The 20,164-nt window shown below is 43.8% G+C and overlaps 1 protein-coding gene and 1 pseudogene across 3 annotated transcripts in view; one reads left to right on the top strand and one right to left on the bottom strand.

The window, feature by feature from the left end:
* The window catches only part of AHCYL2 (adenosylhomocysteinase like 2), a 102,289-nt gene that overhangs the window by 42,352 nt on the left and 39,773 nt on the right, over positions 1-20,164 (bottom strand). The window lies entirely within an intron of this gene.
* On the top strand, positions 1,687-18,662 carry LOC309541333 (solute carrier family 2, facilitated glucose transporter member 5 pseudogene; annotated as a pseudogene). 2 transcript variants are annotated; one of them, XR_014224564.1, is made up of 2 exons: positions 1,687-3,364; positions 18,642-18,662. The product of XR_014224564.1 is annotated as a solute carrier family 2, facilitated glucose transporter member 5 pseudogene (transcript). The 2 variants fall into 2 exon arrangements; XR_014224565.1 differs by lacking the exon at positions 18,642-18,662 and adding an exon at positions 14,689-14,789.

Genomic DNA, 20,164 nt, shown 5'->3' on the forward strand with positions numbered 1-20,164 from the left:
ATACACAAAACTCTTATTCCAAAAAAAGAAAAAGTGGTGCAGAGTTTTCTTCTTGGGGCTAACTAATGACACTGTCAATTTTGCAGCCAAGGACACCTGAGAAATTCGCCAGAGAAAGCCCTCAAGTTGTGATCTGCAAATAATACCCAACCATATTTTTTTAAAAAAATATCCTGCATGTGAGAAGCCTGATCTTCTACTCCCAGCTATCATGCACAGGGAAGAATCTCTGGCACACAGCTGCTTAGGAAAAGAGTGAGATATGGAGGAGTCAGGTTCAAATCATCTTTCAGTCAGTTCTCTCCCTCAGCCTCCATTCTCCATCTCTAAAAACAGATCTGCTACCCAGTGGGCTAGATAGGTCCAAGGTTAAATACAGCAAGACCATGAACTAAGAATTTTGCACACAAAGTACCACTTAACAGAGATAGGTGATTGGTGGTCTGCAGGAGGCACCAAAAACCCCCCACAACTTATTCTGACACATGGGGCCCCAATGAAGACACAGAAGAAGAAGAAAGCTAACTATTCCAACTGTTCAGAAAAGCAACAATGAATCCATGTGTATACTGGATCCACTTCATGGTATTATCTCAGGTGCATCCTGGTAAGGCAAAGAGCCACCTGTCTCCTGAGGGAGCAAAAATTGCAGGAACCATGTTTGGTTTCCCAGTTGACTTCAGCTCAAGTCAATGACTTAACTCTAAAAGGTAAAGGACCCCTGACAGTTAAGTCCAGTTGCAAACGACTCTGGGGTTGCAGCGCTCATCTCACAGGCCAAGGGAGCTGACATTTGTCCGCAGACAGTTTTTCCAGGTCATGTGGCCAGTATGACTAGGCTACTTCTGGGAAACCAGAGCAGCGCATGGAAACACCGTTTACCTTCCTACCTATTTATCTACTTGCACTTTGTGCTTTTGAACTGCTAGGTTGGCAGGAGCTGGGACCGAGCAATGGGAGCTCACCCCGTTGCGGGAATTCGAAACGTCGACCTTCCAATCGGCAAGCTCTAGGCTCAGTGGTTTAGAGCACAGCGCCACCCACGTCTTAACTCTAGGGGGTGCTAAATTAGATTCAAACAAACTGCAAACACAAAACAGTTTTGTAGCATTTTAAATACGAACAAAAAATCATTTTAGTAATGGCATTTGTGAACTGCACTCTACCTCAACTGATGCATGCCATCCTAGGTTACAAGTATATATACTTGCAAGGGGGAGATAGGAAAATATATAAACAGTAAGGTTAGGGGGGAAACGTAGGAAATATAGACATCATTATGTTATTAAAAGTGGCCTTTTTTTTTTAAGTAGATGGTTATAACAAAGTGCCATACTATGGGAGTGCAGAAAAAAAGCATCTAGTTCTCTCATGGCCTGGAGTGGGATGTATAAGGGACCCATGTTCAGGGAAGTTTTTAACGTGTGATATTTTATTGTATTTTTGGTTTTTATGGAAGCCGCCCAGAGTGGCTGGGGAGGCCCAGCCAGATGGGCGGGGTATAAATAATAATAGTAATAATAATTACTATTATTATAATTATAATAATTATTTATAATTATTTATAATTATAATTTATAATTATATAAAATAAATTATAAATATAATTTATAATTATAATTATAATAATAATAATAATTATTATTATTATTATTATTATTATATTCAGGGATGGGCTGAGCTAAGCAGGAGATTTTGGGTGGCATATTTTGCTAGGGTGAACTTTACCCACTAAAGTCAGCAAAAGTTCATGTACAGCAAACAGTACAAAGTCACGTTTAATTGTGGCTGTCCCTGAGCAACAAGGCTCAGTGAAAGGAAACTGGGCAGCTATTGCGAAGGGAAAGTTCCAACAGAATACTATTAACATCTGTAAGACAGAAAGATGGCCAGCCTTTGCTCAAACCTGGTTTTGTATCGAAAAATGTTTCTGATGACCATTGTTCTGGGCTTGGGCGGAAGCTTCCATTTCGGATTCCAAGTCTCTATGATCAATTTTACTTCACCGTTCGTCAAGAAGTTCATCAACGATACCTGGCTGGAGAGATACAACGCTCCCATTGATGATCAGAGCCTCATGCCCCTATGGTCTTTCATTGTGTCTATCTTCAGCATTGGAGGACTGACGGGAACCTGCCTCTCAGGGTATCTGTCTGCAAAATGTGGGAAAAAGAACTGCATGATATTTAACAGCCTCTTCATGTTAGTAGCTGCAGTGATCATGGGAACCAGCAGAATAGCAAAGTCCTTCGAAATTATCCTCCTTGGACGACTCCTGTATGGTTTTAATGCAGGTTTGGGCATCTGTATCCAAGGTCAGTACCTAGCAGAAATTTCTCCAAAGCACCTCCGCGGCTTGACCAATGTCACTATTGCAGTTCTAGCAAACCTGGGGAAACTTCTTGGGCAACTGACGGGACTCCGCGAACTTTTAGGAACAGAGTCCCTGTGGCCTTTCCTGTTGGCCAGCAACGGAATCATAGCGCTGCTGTTGCTCATCACAGTCCCGTTCTTCCCTGAATCTCCGTCGTATCTTTTAATCCAGAAGGGAGATATGGAAGGCTGCTTGAAATCTCTGAAACAGCTCTGGGGTGAAGGGGACCACAGAGCAGAGGTGAATGATCTGTTGAAGGAGCAGGCAGCCACAAAAGAAGCAAAAATTATGAGCGTGCTGGAGCTCTTCAGAGATCGCTCCATGCGATGCCAGATATACCTGTTGATCATAGTGTCAGGTACGCTACCAGTCAGTGGAGTCAGTGCCATCTACTTCTACTCTTTTGACGTGTTCCGTACAGCCGGGTTTAGTGAAGAACTCAGCCCCTACGTCACTCTAGGGATCGGGGCCTGTGAGCTCTGCTCAACCATTGCGTGCTGCTTCATCATTGAGCGTGCGGGCAGACGGACACTGATGCTGTGGGGATATGGTCTCATGATAGTGGCCTTGGCAGTCCTCACAACTACTCTCTCCCTGCAAGACAGAACCTTCTGGATACCATATTGCAATGTTGCTCTCATCTTCCTCTACATCGTTCTCTATGGTGTGGGGCCTTCAGGAACAACGTTCCCCGTCACAGCAGAACTCTTCACACAGTCATCCAGACCAGCTGCATTGGTCATTGGCACAACACTGCATTGGGTGGAATTGTACTTGATCGGGATGCTGTTCCCTTATTTAGTGAGTCATCTGGGCAACTTCTGCTTTCTTGTTTTCATGGGCATCATGACAATCTCATGGGTTCTCCTCTTCCGGTTCCTTCCAGAGACAAAAGGCAGGTCGCTCATGGACATCCAGATGGAATTCAATCATTTAAAAATGGGTAAGAATCCGCCTGAAGATCTTGAAAACTGCACAAAACTCTAGAAGGTCAGAAGGATGGGGACTGCTGCTCTAACAGAATGGAATGTAGCAACTGGGGTGGATAGCAGAATTCAACAGGTCCATTATTTCCAAAGACTCTGCTGAAATCAGGGTTTCAGTGAAGAATAATGTGGTACAGCCCTCTTCAGAATGTAAATTCAAAAGCATGTAGGGCAATTTCAGTCTTGAATACACACACACACACTATTAAACCTCATACTTATTCCCTTTTAAAGCCTGATACAGGGAGAAAACCCTAGATTTATTCTGTGAGTAAAATGAAAGATGGCCATTGCTGGTTCTGCAAAGAAAATGGAGGGAACTGGCACCACATTTAAAAGAATGTCTCAAAACAGAAAGCATTTGGAGTATTGTGACTGAAGTGAGCAATGAACCTTTTCAACTTCAAGTAATAATGAACTCATTAACATACTTACTTATGTGAGGTATATCAAATCAAATACAGTCGTACCTCGGGTTAAGAACTTACAGTGGTACCTCGGGTTACATACGCTTCAGGTTACAGACTCCACCAACCCAGAAATAGTGCTTCAGGTTAAGAACTCTGCTTCAGGATAAGAACAGAAATCGTGCCCTGGCGGCGCGGCGGCAGCAGGAGGCCCCATTAGCGAAAGTGGTGCTTCAGGTTAAGAACAGTTTCAGGTTAAGAACGGACCTCCAGAACGAATTGTAATTTCTGTAATTTGTTCTGGAGGTCCGTTCTTAACCTGAAACTGTTCTTAACCTGAAGCACCACTTTAGCTAATGGGACCTCCTGCTGCTGCTGCTGCTGCGGCGGCGGCGGCGCTGCTGCACGCTTTCTGTTCTCATCCTAAAGCAAAGTTCTTAACTCGAGGTAATAGTTCTGGGTTAGCGGAGTCTCTAACCTGAAGCGTCTGTAACCTGAAGCGCCTGTAACCAGAGGTACCACTGTATAGATAGCATATATATCTCGGGATTTTCTCTTAAACATGTTATATTATGGAACAGTCTAGAAATTGCTTAATAAAGAAAGATACCATGGATACTACAGTGGTGCCCCGCAAGACGAACGCCTCGCAAGACGGAAAACCCGCTAGACGAAAGGGTTTTCCGTTTTGGAGGCGCTTCGCAAAACGAATTTCCCTATGGGGTTGCTTCGCAAGACGAAAAAATCTTGCGCGTCCCCGCGGGTTTTTTTCGCTCCCCCCCTTTTCCTAAGCCGCCTATCAGCTGTTCCGCTGAAAAACCCGCTTAACAGCTGATCACGGAAAGCCGCTAGACCGCTGTAGCGCTAATCAATGGGCTTGCTTCGCAAGACGAAAAAACCGCTAGACGACGAGAATCGCGGAACGGATTCTTTTCGTCTTGCGAGGCACCACTGTATATGCTAAACACCAGGAAGACAACAGAGTTGATTAGGAAAAGATTGAGCCGGTTGGGAGATAGTAAAACTGACAAATGAAATTGCAGGAAGAATATAAGGATTATTTCAGCTGGGAGCACCTGCTAACTTGGGGCCAGTTTACCTGCAAGATCATGCCCGTTTGACCACTTTAATCTGTGGAACTAGCCCTGTTACAGCTGCTGCATAATGCTCATTCCATATCGGTAGGAAATTGATCTTTTAGTGTAGCTTTGGAACTTTGGAATTCTCTGCCTACTGACATTAGGCAGCATCCTCTGCTGCATACTTTTCAGCAACCTGCTTAAAACCTTTTCGTTTAGGCAAGCTTATCCAGACATGTAAAGATGCTGACATGTTCCAGTCTTTTTAACTGTTAATTTTAATTATCTTTAAATGTTTTTTAATTGTTTGCAACTGTTTTTTATCATTTTAATATTTCTTGTAAAACGTCAAGAGCATCAGGCCATATATAAAGGTAAAGGGACCCCTGACCATTAGGTCCAGTCGCAGCCGACTCTGGGGTTGCGGTGCTCAACTTACTTTACTGGCCAAGGGAGCCGGCGTACAGCTTCCGGGTCATGTGGCCAGCAGGACTAAGCCGCTTCTGGCGAACCAGAGCAGCGCACGGAAACGCCGTTTACCTTCCCGCCGGAGAGGTGCCTATTTATCTACTTGCACTTTGACGCGCTTTCGAACTGCTAGGTTGGCAGGAGCAGGGACCAAGCAACGGGAGCTCAGCCCGTTGCGGGGATTTGAACCGCCGGCCTTCTGATCGGCAACCCCTAGGCTCCGTGGTTTAACCCACAGCGCCACCTGTGTCCCCAAGCCATATATAATTTTTGTTAAATAAAATAAATTTCCAGATCCCTCAAAGAAACAACAAGACGTCTCACAAAGAAAAGAATGGCTCACACAAAATGGAAAGCTATCCTCCTTTTGGCCATTCTCTTCAACATCCTTGGTGAGGCAGAGAAGCTGGTCCCCAATGGTTTAAGCAGCTGTCTCAAGCCATACAATCGAAGAACGTTGAATTTCCATGTCAGAATTCTACGTTGTACAGGATTTGTAGGTTATTTTAGGCCTCTTGTCTCAGTTACTCATAACAGAGCGACTCCACTGAGGTTCAAGTTGTATTATGAAGGGAGGTTGGTATACCAAAAGAAAGAGAGAGAGAGACTAAGGAAGCAGCTTTTGGAATTACTCAAACAAACAGCAAATGGAAAGTTGCAGGGGCCGACCCCCAATTGTAATCCGGTTATTCAGGCTTACTTGTAACTAGAAACCTTGAATGTGGTTCATTTTTGCAAGATTACAGCTTGTCGAACAACCAAGAGATTGAGGATCAGTGTCCAAAGCAAAGTCCACACTGGCCATGACTCAAGCACTCCAATACACTTATATCAAAGTACTCACGGAGGGTTTGTACTTCAGCTATAATTCATTGTTTAAGTAGTAGGGCCTGCACGAAAATATTAGTGTGTTCCCCATTCAGATGGGATGGCCTTCCCTCACCAGTGTTTCTTCCTGAATACTGAAGCCCCCCAGATGTTTTGGCCTACAACTCCCATGATCCCTAGCTAACAGGACCAGTGGTCAGAGATGATGGGAATTGTAGTCCAAAACATCGGGAGGGCTGAAGGTTGGGGATGCCTGTTCTATTACTTGAGGTTTCTCCAAACCAGCTGATATTTCCCGTGCATAGTTTTTGGCTATATGAGGCCCTAGAGGGTGTTTTAATGGAGAAATCTGAGGGCTCCCTTGGACAAAAAACAAGGACACCAGCCAGGAATACCAGGGCAAAACAGCAGCCAGTAGGCTTGGTCTTTATTGAAGACTGTCGCGAAAGGACTCCCACCTGCCACCAGGTGGAACAAGATGGAAGCCCAGAACAAAAGAAGACCCCAACTTTTATTAGCTACTAATTCCCCAAGCTACACCCCTAAGATTACATAATAACTACATCATTGATACATCACAAAAAGGAGGGGTTGAGGGAGGAGTTGTGGAGGTAACCTGAGAATCTTGTCACCTGACAGGTTCCTCCTTTCCCCCTCCCATGAGTAATTTCCAGAGGACAAAGGGGGGTTGGCAGTTTCCTGCCCCCAGAGGGAAGAGCTGATCATTGTCCTATGTCCCAGTCCGTGTTGAATCCACTCCCATATGCAAGTCCTTTGTGACCCTGATGGTCTTCTGTCTGAGACCATCACGGTTGGCATGCAAACTGGGTAGGGCTCCTGAGTACATGTTGGTATGCTCAAGGAATTATGGCCACCCTGTATCAAACCTTCCCCCTTTGAAAATCGTTTCTTCATGGAGCAAAATAAAAGTAGAACGGTGTAGATCCGATGTACGGTTGATTTTCTATGAATTTATAACAGAAACATCGCGTATGTCGTGTGTGAGTGTGTCGAGTTTGTACAAAGTAAATGATTGGGGGGGGGGGTGTCCTGCAATAAGAGTGACCTTAGCATCTTAATTTCATTTGTGATTAGTAAACAAAGCAAAAAAAAAACCCTCCATCATGCTAATGCCCCCCGCCGGGCACCATTAGTATTTGACCTGAAATATTTGAGGAGAAAAAACAAAGCACATTTAATGTGGTTTAAATGTTATATTATGTAGAATTTTGTATTAGAATACATGTAAAAATTTGAAGGGGCAGTATGTGCTTTCCTTACATTATTAAAATCAATTTGGCATCGATTTGTTTGTACTTATGAAACAGAACATTTTCTACAGGCAACAAAGCTCTGGGGCAAAATCTGCCTCACATCACAGCCTCCCAATGCCACAATTTCTTTTTTAAAAAACTTCAGGTTTTGATTCTTTCTAATTTGATCCTCATTCAGGATTGGGCATTTGCCCTTTCAAAAAAGGGCTGGTCAACTAACTGATCAAACATAGTCAAATATTAGTCAATTATTTTAAAGCATTTTGGAACCAAAGACTTATACTTTTATTCAATGCTATACGAGAGTAATTTTAATTGATTTTATCCACTATGATTTTTATCATGATTATGTAATATATGATATGATATATGATATAATAGGTCTGCTGCATAATGCCAACTAGATAAAGCAATTAGTTGCCTGTAACCATGAAATAATGAAAGTGGCTTAGAACTGTAACAAATTATAAAATCAATGTTAAGCAAATTTCCTATTTTTGCCTGGAGAAACTTACTGATCTATGATTCTCCTCATATCAATGGCCTTCTGGAGGAGAGGTTCCTTACAGATTCTGCACAGGGGTCTGTTTAAAGATCAAAATATACACACCTTTCCAATGGACCTCAAACGTGCTATAGCACTTTACACTAATGGCCAATTAGTATCAACACCTCTAATAATTATAATTTTATTATGTATACCCCGCCCATCTGGCTGGGTTTCCCCAGCCACTCCGGGTGGCTCACAGCACATATAAAAACATAGGAAAACGGCAAACATTAAAAACTTCCTGAAACAGGGCTGCCTTCAGGTGTCTTCAGAAAGTTGTGTGGTTCTTTATCTCCTTGACATGTGATGGGAGGGCATTCCACAGGGAGGGAACGCTAGTGAAAGCAATTCTGCTTAAGGAAATACAAGAGCGCCATGTGTGACAACTCAGTCATACATGCAGATCACTGCTGGATGCTGCAAGCCTTGAGCAAGGAAAGACTGCACGTGAACCAGTTTACTCTGGCACAAATGTTCGCAGGCAGCCTGCCACTTCAGAAGGATACGGGCAATAACAAAAGGAAAAGAACTTTTCTTTATAAAAAGCAAATCCACATGTTGTAGCACAGCAAACATCAGATATTAATTACACAACTAGGTCTTGCAGAGTGAAACACACACACCTCTCTGCAGCGACAGGATGTTCCCCCAGAGTCCTCCATTGCCATCTATTATGCACCTTGTTCCAAAGTCCAGCCATTTATTTGTTCATTAACAGACCTCAATGGTGCTTTTAGCGATTCTGCAATGTGTACCGTTTCAAAGGAGAACTCCCCACTTCCTGGAACTCTCTCACCGCCAAAGTAAGTTCACAATCAAGAAGAAAACCTCAAGCTATTTGAGCACAGCCAAGGCCAGGTAATGCTAATCAGCAACTTTTCATTCCAGACAACAAATGTCCTGGAAAATGAAGTCGTACAAGGGTGTAAGCTCTCAGAAACCTTAGCTATACAGACAGAACCGTTTCCTCTTCTATAATATCTCCTCTATCTTGGGTGCCCTCGTTCTGTCCCCACTGAGGTATTGTTTGCAGTGCTGGAGGGCAAGGGCTAGTGGGCTTCAGTAGGAGAGTGGCGCCCAGGCGCCCAGAACTTCTGGCTCTCAGAACTGCACTGTGCATTAAAGAGCGGGCTGGGGGGAAACCTGCCAACTGCCTAAGATCTCTTCGTTAGTCAGAAAAGAAAAGCCAGATGACGGGCAGCAACTTAAAAAGGGATGCCTTGTTACAGGCAAGATGCTTATCAGCTGTCCTACTTTCTCAAATGAAGCCAGAAGTGTGCTTATGGGTTAACACCTGAGAGAGAGACCAAGGCACAGAGACGCAGTTTGCAGAGGCAGACTTGGCTCTGCTGCTGAATCACATACCTTCTCTCTTGCAGAGAACAGCTGGATTCAGAAAACGGGGGTTAGGGAAATTTAGAGGAAACATCACGGGATGTGGGTGGCGATGTGGGTTAAACCACAGAGCCTAGGACTTGCCGATCAGAAGGTCGGCGGTTCAAATCCCCGCGACGGGGTGAGCTCCCGTTGCTCGGTCCCTGCTCCTGCCAACCTAGCAGTTCGAAAGCACCTCAAAGTGCAAGTAGATAAAAATAGGTACCACTGCGGTGGGAAGGTAAACGGTGTTTCCATGCGCTGCTCTGGTTCGCCAGAAGCGGCTTAGTCATGCTGGCCACATGATCCGGAAGCTGTACGCCGGCTCCCTCGGCCAATAAAGCGAGATGAGCGCCGCAACCCCAGAGTCAGCCACAACTGGACCTAATGGTCAGGGGTCCTTTTATCACACTGCAAACCTGCAATGCTTAAAGTTTCAGCCAAAAGGTCTAAAGATCACTTCTACTTTCAAAGAGGTGGCTGCTTGTGCCAAACTCTCATACCTTAACTAGCGGTGCGGTGCCAAGGCCTTTGCTAAATCCTCAGAGTGGTTAAGATTCCAGCCTGCAGCTAGAATGTCACATGAGTTAAAACCTCAGGAGGATTAACACAAACAACTTAACTCTTCACTGTTCTTAAGTTCAGCCTCGTTTCCTCTCACACAAGGCAGATCTGTGCATCTATTCTACTGCACAAACCACTGCTTATACTGATCTCTCACTGCCTCCTCATCGGCCACATTGATTACCAAGCAGCTGGCAAGAATGCCACTTGGAAGAGATTGGATGGGCTGAACTAAGAAAGTGGTGGGGGTGGATGCGAGAGAAACAAGGTGAAGGGTATGGTCTGAGGACACATGAGACAGCCACCTTGCGGAAGCTAAACAGGTCAGAGTCTGCTCAGTACCTGGATGGCTGAGTCCCATGATCAAAGGAAGATGGGATATAAATATACAAAACACACAAACCAAAATGTCAGGTAACTGAAATTGGTCCATTTTTGCACTGATCCATATCGTTCAAAAGCATGCACATCTCTTAGGCTTGGAGCAGCAATTAACTGCAATTAAAAGCCAATGCAATTCTGGGCTGCATCAATAGGAGTATAGCATCTAGATCAAGGGAAGTAATAGTGCCACTGTATTCTGCTCTGGTCAGACCTCACCTGGAGTACTGTGTCCAGTTCTGGGCACCACAGTTCAAGAAGGACACTGACAAACTGGAATGTGTCCAGAGGAGGGCAACCAAAATGGTCAAAGGCCTGGAAACGATGCCTTATGAGGAACGGCTAAGGGAGCTGGGCATGTTTAGCCTGGAGAAGAGGAGGTTAAGGGGTGATATGATAGCCATGTTCAAATATAGAAAAGGATGTCACATAGAGGAGGGAGAAAGGTTGTTTTCTGCTGCTCCAGAGAAGCGGACACGGAGCAATGGATCCAAACTACAAGAAAGAAGATTCCACCTAAACATTAGGAAGAACTTCCTGACAGTAAGAGCTGTTTGACAGTGGAATTTGCTGCCAAGGAGTGTGGTGGAGTCTCCTACTTTGGAGGTCTTTAAGCAGAGGCTTGACAAGCATATGTCAGGAGTGCTCTGATGGTGTTTCCTGCTTGGCAGGGGGTTGGACTCGATGGCCCTTGTGGTCTCTTCCAACTCTATGATTCTATGATTCTATGAACTGTTGACCTAATTTGATTGCAAATACTCCATGAAATCATTATGGTAATGATGCCTGAAGCATTAGGCTGATGCCTACCTTAGCACACTTGCATTTAAAAATGTGGCTAATTTTTGAACAACTGCTGTTACTTCACTTTATTCCTGTTTTAGTTTCATTTTTTAAAAAACTTGTAGACCAACCTTAGTGTTCCAGAAACATAAGCCAAGGAGAACAAAACTGTTCACATTAATACAAATTTGTCTAACATCATTAATGCTGCAATATTTCATTACCATCTTAAAAATGCTAACCATTACAAAGCAACGACATTAATCAGTTTTCATAATTAACATAAATATTAAGCAAAAAGCAAACATGCTTGACCATTATTTGTTAGTACTTGACCAATTAACCAAATCTGTTTTGGTTAGAGCAGCTCTTCAGCTGTGCTATGGCAGAACAATGCAAAAGGAACCAAGTTTAAAACAAAAATAACCATAGCCACAGAAGACTGTATTTGAATTGATGGTATCACAGAATTTCTGGAAATTTAGAGGATGTTAAGTGTGCGACATACCAGGTTTGAGGCTTCAGAGACTTTTCAACCTACAACGGCTGTTGATCCACCTGAGTGCAATTCAGAGCCCTGGTTCTTTGACTCTACCCTCAAGACATCAAGGCCCATGGCTTCTCCAACACAAGCCTGCCTGCGGACTGAGACAGTTGATAGCCATTCTCTGGATGGCCCAACCTCTGATGTTAGCTGGATGGCACAGGGGAGGGACCTTTCTCAGGTGGGGTGCCCCCATCTTTGGAAAGCTCTTGCCGGGTAGACTTTTCAGTGCTAGGCAAATAACCTTACATTTTTAAAAGTCTGAGATTGCCATCTGATTTTATTTTATTCTACCATTGTTTTATGGCCTCTGCTGTTTGAATATGTTTGATTTATTATTTTGATCTGCCATGTTGCTACTTCATTTGTTCTAATAGTTATTCATAAAGATGATGCTACTGAAGGGAACGATATAACTTTCTAAAAACTTTTTTTATAGCTAGCTAACCATACCTTCCCTTCTGCACATAATACTGTAAATCTAATAGTACTCTCGTTTTTCTTTCCTATAAATGGTCTTGCAGTTGACTTTGATTGCGATTAAAGTTTAACCTTTAAATCATGATACACATTGTCACTGGCTCATACCAAATTAAAAGCAGAGTTCACAGCTCTATTCCTAGCATGAACCAAGACTTCAGCAAAACTGCAACCTTTGCCCTATGCTCTAACACCAAATTCAGACAGAGCGGTGAGTGACTCCCAACAATGCTGAGTGGAGTGTTCCCCCCCCCCAGCCAAAATATCCGATGCCACAGTGAAACTCAGAAATCCTACAAACCTGACTACTGTAGAAACCTGTTAACTGCAAAGGCAGCCTTATGTCTACACTATTAACACACCTCATGTATTTTCCTAGAGGTATACAAAAGCTAAAATGAGATGGATTAAGAGATACTCAATAAAGGCACTCCGTACAAAAGTAAACAAGCTTTTAGCCTTTGATAAATTGGGTTAAATTGGTATTGATTGATTTGATTTCAATTTCAATGCGTCTACTCTGAGTATAACAACATAGCTGGATACCAATAATCAATTTTTCTTGATTTCCTAATGTGCTTTCGAATATGCATCAGTGAAGACAGTCATATCACATACAGGCAATAACTCAAAGGTAAACTTCCAGAGCCCAATAAATGCATTGTGTCTTAGATTTTAGGTCGCATTCCCTCTTCACCATGGCTAGGCGTATTTACAGGATCTGCTCTTATGATGGATGGGTTTGTAGTCTGCTATAGCAGCTGAATACTAAGCAGTATTTAAAGGAGGAATCAATGGTAGTAATTCTGAGCACCCCAGGACAGAGCTTAGCTGTGTAGATCACCCTTCCTCAAGCTGGTATGTTCCAGATGTTTTGGCCTACAATTCCCATCAGCCCCAGTCAGTTCCATACTAGGTTAAGGAAGGCTATGTATGGAATCCTTATCAAATAAAGCTCTATGTTTCTTACCCTTATCCTACACTCAAAAGGAGTACAGGATAGCCATTTGGAGCTATCTTTGGAGAAAGAAGCGAGTGCGTGTGGAATAATTGCAAGAAAGGCTTAACATGGAAGCAAAGTTTTATACAGAAATCAGATCAGATTCCAGTACCCCAGGAAAAAATTATCAGGCATGAGCACTCTTTTGCTTTCACAGAAATGGTTCTTGATGACAGCATTGAAGGAAGCCACTTGCCCACTGACAAGAGTAAGGCATTGTGTATCATGCAAAGCAACTATGATACCCACACCAACCACGTAAAGCTGTCCTGTGCTTCAAAAGGTAGTCACAAGCAGGTAAATTGGTAGAAACATTTGCAAATCCCAATGCAAACCTAAAAGCCTGCAATTCTTCAAATGGTAAACCCAAATAGCACTTTGATCCTAATTGCCAGTGGACCCAATCCACCAGGATGCTCTCCTTTGCAAGCCTCATGGAAAGGAACAGGAGGATCACACGGGAACAGAATAATGCTCATGCGAAGTTGCTTATTTGTGGTGGATTGCGCTGTTTGGGCCAGATCAACCCATTCCCCGATTCCATCACCTTTAACGGTACCCAAAGATTTGTTGCCCGAGGTCACTGCCTCATTTTTCTACTTCCAGTATGTGAATCATTATGGTGTCCCCATCACACACAAGGTGCTGATGTGCTTTAAACTACTCTGCTGTTAATTATCTATTACCATTGTTTTCAAACTACTTTTATTATTTTAATATTTACTGTAAACTGCTTAGAGGTTTTACTACAATCAAGTAAAAATTTTGTTAAACGGACTAAATAAAGAAATCAGATATTCCACTTTTTATCCAAGTAAAACTGAGAAGGAACTCTTGGGGTAGAAATGCTCCATTCTACAGATAGTGGTGACACTTGCTCATTTATAACATACCGTATTTTTTGCTCTATAAGACTCACGTTTTCCCTCCTAAAAAGTAAGGGGAAATGTTATGTGCGTCTTATGGAGCGAATGCAGGCTGCACAGCTATCCCAAAAGCCAGAACAGCAAGAAGGATTGCTGTTTTCACTGCGCAGCGATCCCTCTTGCTGTTCTGGCTTCTGAGATTCAGAAGATATTTTTTCTTGTTTTCCTCCTCCAAAAACTAGGTGTGTCTTGTGGTCTGGTGCGTCTTATAGAGCGAAAAATACGGTAGTTCGGGCTGTTAGACCCTGTCAAGAACAAGATCACACACCTCGGATCTGGCAGAACTCTAGACAAAGACAAACCCGTCCAGCATGATACAGCTCCAATCAAGACAGTTCTGCTGGTACAGAGAGCTGAACAGCAGTTCACTCACCATCCAGTCTGGCATATGGAATGCTGAGGCACCTGCGTGGTTGTCCCACTTCTCCATCACAGACACTTTGTGAGGCTTGGATTTGCGGCTGCCAAAGGAAGGGGACTTTGGTTGGGTTCTACGAGGCTCCCGTTTGTGCGAAGGGTTATGCAATAATCTGCAGGTGCTGCAACTCCTTCCCAGGACAGTGCTGTCTCTTCCAAAGCAGTCAACAGAACATCTGGTTCCTCAAGAAATTGGATTTTGCCACAAGTCCTGGCCAGGCAAAGGACTCTAAATCCTGTCCCTCATGTTTAGGCTTTGCAGCAGACGCTTCCAAGACGCCACTCTCAGCGCTGACTCTTAGGTCAGGCTCTGTGACAGGCAGCCTCAGTGTTGTGTGAATGCGGCCATCTACCACCTGCCTATGTATATCCAACAGATGACGTCACCCAGACAGCCGATAGCGGGGATCAATAAAGCTCAAGGTCAAGGAGGCCCTCTTTTACATGCACTGCAAAATAAACGTCTTCTCACATGCAGCTTTGGTACTTGATAGCATTAAAAGTTCATGGAACTGAAGCAAAAGGGCCCAGTAGGATTTCCAGCTGCCAAGCAAGTGCACCTGGCAAAAGACCAGCGAGGCAGCATTTAAAATTAACTTCTGAAAGCTTTGACTTTTGGGAGAACTGCAAGGCTATTGTTCTCAGCAATTATTTGCACAGCCATCCGCTTGCCTGCAGCTCCCTCTGTTGGACAGTGGCAGGGCGTGCAAAATCATGCACGCAAACACACACTTATCCAAAGAGGTCACAAAGTGAGTGTGCCCAGGAAAAGACTGTGAGATCTGCATCTGTTAGCCTTCTGCCGTTCCCCAAGAATCGCAAACACCTCAGAACACCTCTCTCCAGTCTTCGCAAGTCAACACTGTGTAAGATTAACAGCACAAGTCTTAGTCCCAGTCATGTAAGCGCTCCTCACCAAAAGAGAAGTCGTTCTGTAAGGCTTTCAGAGCACCCAAAAGCAGAGTGCAATGAAATGTACACATTGTCAGTACTAAGTGGACAGGAATAAATGGTAAGTGGTACTTGCTCTTAAACTTGAGTTTGCAACAAGCAGCTTTAACTCACATATTATTTCAGTTGCAGATTAATTTCCATTTCAGTTCTGACAGGCTTATTACTTTTATTAGCAACCATTTCCAAACCTAATGGCGCAAGTTTCACTTTTAAAAATCTAAGTACTCAGCTCTCAAGGCCATGCATTACACTTGTCTCCAGCACTTAAAAAATGGAAGATGTGATTACAGAGGAAGGATGCATACATGATCCTGACATCACACAGACTGTGGAGGGGTGCTTTGGAGGTGTAGTGTTAAGCCCCCAGGACACACACACCCAATAGCAGTTTAGACAAACCAATATTTTTATAATTGCTTGTCAAAACTGTAGTCAAGGATTAGGTCCTGCACCTTTTAACAACCACTTTGAGCTCTGGTGAAGAAAAGAAGAGACAAAAATGCTTCACATGCATAAAGCAGCAAATTTGCTTCCTCAACTCATTTTATTCTCATCTGCATGATAGCAAGTCCTGTCTAAAACGTACTATCTTATTTGTCAACTAAAACAAGGGACGAAGGCCGGAAATATTATCTGTGCTCAATTCGGGTAGGAAAATGTCACCATTAATTCTGCCTGTCTGACACGAGCCACATGACCCTTGGGTGAAAACAGCTATCCAGCCACCACTTCTTTAAAACTATCGGAATATTCTCTGCTTCCTAGGGCCCATATTTTAAGACTCCTGAAAAAGCAGGTCCTGAAAGTCATTGGGTGGCAAAGTTTCGCCATAAAACAAAACATTCACTGAAGAACCTTAAAAAGACAGCAGGCTTGCAAAGCTCTCGGCGATCCAGAAAAAGGTCACCTGGTAAGAAACAGGCGGATCAGGCCCTGTCTTTTTTAAAAATATATATATATTTATTACTTTTCCAAAAAAATGTAAACACTAAAAAAAGAAAAAACACACACAATACAAAACACTAAACTAACAAAACAAAACAACAACAATAAAATAAAATAAAATAAATCAAACAATTTCATTATCCCATCTTTCGTTCACTTGTTTCCACGACCTCCTCACACCTCCCTTTTTGTATTCCACTTCTGTTAATTGTTTCAGCAATTCCTTTCCATCTTCCTCTGTTTTCTATCCTATAATTATCTTAATGCATTCTAACCTTATTTTTCCCTTTAATACTCTGGATCAGGCCCTGTCTTAAGCTGGGCGAGTGTTAAGACAGAAGTTGTAGGAAGGAGGGGCAGATTTCCTTTAAGAAATGGAAAATGGATAAAAAAATATCGTGACAACTGCAGCCAATGGCCTCTGGTGTGGGCTGGCAGGGGAATCAGAGTAGCTCCAAGAGTCTGTATCACATGCTGAAGGTCAAAGTTCATTTGAGTGTAATCTTGATGTAAGCCCTCGATGACTACAGTCCCACTTCAACAGATGCACAGTGAGATTCTCAGCTGTCAGGTGTACAGGGATGCCTTTCTGGGGCAGAGTGAGGTCAGAGTGGGAAAGAAGTGCAAAGAACGACTGACAGTGATAATTATGTAATGCAGACACTGCTAATTAGGTTTCAAATAGCCCATACTGGTCAACAAAACAGGATTTGATTTATTGGGTCTTTAGGGACTGTAATGCTCAGCGCTGACACTAGAGGGAGATGTGAATCCAAAAACCACCTTGAAGGCTCAAATCCAGATGACTGTGAACAAAATTAAGAATGGAAGTGGGAGAGGGCAAAGCAATGGAACATCAATCAACACCTCTTGGTGAGAACTTAGAACAGCCAGCAATTGCTGAGATGGATCGCTACAAGCTTTATTAGTTTTACTGTGCTTAATCAGTCTGAGTCAAGGCTTTTATGAGCATAGCTGTGGTCAGGAAGAGATTTATCGCAAGCAGGTATGCCTTAATGAGAGCGGGGAACAAATATTGAGAGAAGTTCAAAACATGGGAGGCACATGGCAGGTGAGGCCCCACGTTAAGTAGCCAGCGCTGTCCAAGATTCAGAATACACCAGTTTAAAATCTCACAGGTGTCACTGGCGTCTCGTGCAAGTTTCTGCACGTTTTTAATCTTTCTCACGAGTGAACTGAAATTAATCCCACAAAGGAGCACAAATTGAGGTGGCAAGGCTGGAATAGGAAGTATCTGTAACTGGGATGCCACATTCCTGCAGGCTCCTGTTTAAAGTAGACCTATCTTACAAAACAACAACAACACCCACATGAATTCTCACTTCCATTTTCTCTCTGTGTGTTTTGCTCCTCAGGTATGAAGAACTTCCCATCCAACCCTCAGAGGTTCAGTTCCCATCTATAAAAAGTGACCAGGGATGCGGGTGGCGCTGTGGTCTAAACCACTGAGCCTCTTGGGCTTGCTTTTCAGACGGTTGGTGGTTTGAATCCCCGCGACGGGGTGAGCTCCCATTGCTCTGTCCCAGCTCCTGCCAACCTAGCAGTTCGAAAGCATGCCAGTGCAAGTAGATAAATAGGTACCGCTGTGGCGGGAAGGTAAACAGCGTTTCTGTGAGCTCTGGCAATCATCACAGTCCTCCGTGCGCCAGTAGCAGTTTAGTCCTGCTGGCCACATGACCCAAAAAACTGCCTGTGGACAAACGCCGGCTCCCTCGGCCTGAAAGCGAGATGAGGGCCACAACCCCATAGTCACCTTTGACTGGACTTAACCATCCAGGGGTCCTTTACCTTTTTTAATAATAAAAAGTGACCCATTTCAAAACACTGCAAGGTCAAGTGAGACAGTGGAACAGGGAAGGGTGAAAAACCCTCTTCATCCAAGGACTGCATTCACTTCCAGGGGCCAAAGGCAAAAGTGAGCAATGCAACAAATGCGAGTCTTACCTTTCTACGGTGTGCTAGTTTCTACCTACACTCACACACACACCCTCTCTAGCCTCAATCCAGGCAAGCAAGAAACATTATTGCACAAGAGTGTTCCTTCAGCAGGGACTATCAAACAATACTATTTGAACTGTCACGCCAGATTGAAAGATGATCAGGAGGGGCAGTCAAGTACTTATCGAGTGTGTAACTGGCATACACGAAGCCTTCTTCAGGCGTGACTCATTAAGGCTCTTACTCATGCCTTTTTCTCATATAAAAGCCCAAGCCACCCCCGTGCCATATGTTTGATCAAACTGACAACCTTTTGCCATTTCTACTCCGTTTTTCCCCGACGGCTAGGAGTTCAGCAATCAAGAGCGATTTCAGCATCCTGCACAGCTCATTGTGCCTCTCTCCACTGCATGGCTAGCAATTTAGTTAAGCAAATGAAGGAAGCCGGCTATTTGAATGAAGGATGATGGTGAGCAGCAGTCTGGCGCCTTGCACACCAGATGGGATCCAAGACGGCAAACTTACCATGTAGAAAATCCTACGCTTGCAAGGAGGATTCTTGCAGATAAGTGTCGCTCCCGAACACCTGACGCCACTTTTCAGCGAGGGGACTATTTCTGCATAACTAAACCGGGGATGTTCCACACCTCCCTAAAGGGAAAGCGTTTGCCTAGATTATGCTGAAAGGAAAAGCAGCTTGCAGGATTAGGGCTGTCTGTAACCACATCTTGTTCCGAAAGACCTTGCCAGTGAGAAACTGGAGAAGGCCAGGTCAACGCGCTGGAGTTGCCCCACATTACAAAACTGGGCAGCTTAAGAGGGCAAAGTTCACCAGGACACTCTTCCAACTTACCTTTGATAATGAGTTTCTAATTTTATGAGGCAAGTGGTCAAGTCTGAAAAACTAACCAAGTGTGGCAGGAATGGAGTACATTCAGAGCAACCAGCCCACTATCTCCACTCCCCCCACCGAAGGGGGGGGGAATCAAAGGCAAAGAAACAGTAGAGGAAAGCCTTAGTTGGCAACCTACGATCAGTAAAGTATTTTCTTATCTTTAGTACTATGTGATGGTTTTGTGCTTGTTTTCCACTGGAGACAGCTGACAGGGACACATTACTTCCGGTTTCTTTCCGATTAGCGCCCCCTTCCCTTCTGGGTGGAGGACCATCAGAAATATCAGCATTATTCAAATTATGACAGTTTAGGAATATAGGAAGCTGTCTTATACAGAACCAGCCCATTAGTCCACTGAGTTCAGTATTGTCTACACTGACTGGAAGATCTCCAGAGATCTCTTTTGCACCAGAGTCTCCCCCAGCCCTACCTGGAGATGACATCAGAGACTGGACCTGAGACCAGAGACCTGAGAAGCAGGTGTTCTATCCACAGAGACCCCTTCCCCAATATCCATAGCTTAAAACAGCCTTTATTTTAGAATACAGAAAGGGAACCTTAAGGGGCATCTGCAAAGCAACTTTAAAAGGGAATCACATGATGTTGACATACGAGGGGAGTTTGCATCTGGCCTTTCCACACAATCCAGACTGAAGATAGAACACCCATGCAAGCTATGCCATCTATATGAGTAAAAGGTGTTCTAGAATTAAAGAGGAGCGTTCTGCACACTTCTAATTTAATGCCAACAGACTGAACTGAGAAAGCAGATAACCCAGGGGAAGTATCCTTACAGCTTCTTATGAACATGCTACATTAGACAATTGGTCCATACCCAGCCTAGTTTAGTCTCCTCTTATCGTGATCTCAATTCCATCCCAGCCCTGCTGCTATGAGCCTTTGAGTTTGGAAGCCTGTGTCCCTCCAGATTGCTGTTCAATTCCAACTCCCGTTAGCACCAGCCAACATGGCCAAT

Source organism: Podarcis vaucheri (assembly GCF_965113315.1).
Source record: "Podarcis vaucheri genome assembly, chromosome: 10".
Taxonomy (NCBI): Eukaryota; Metazoa; Chordata; class Lepidosauria; order Squamata; family Lacertidae; genus Podarcis; species Podarcis vaucheri.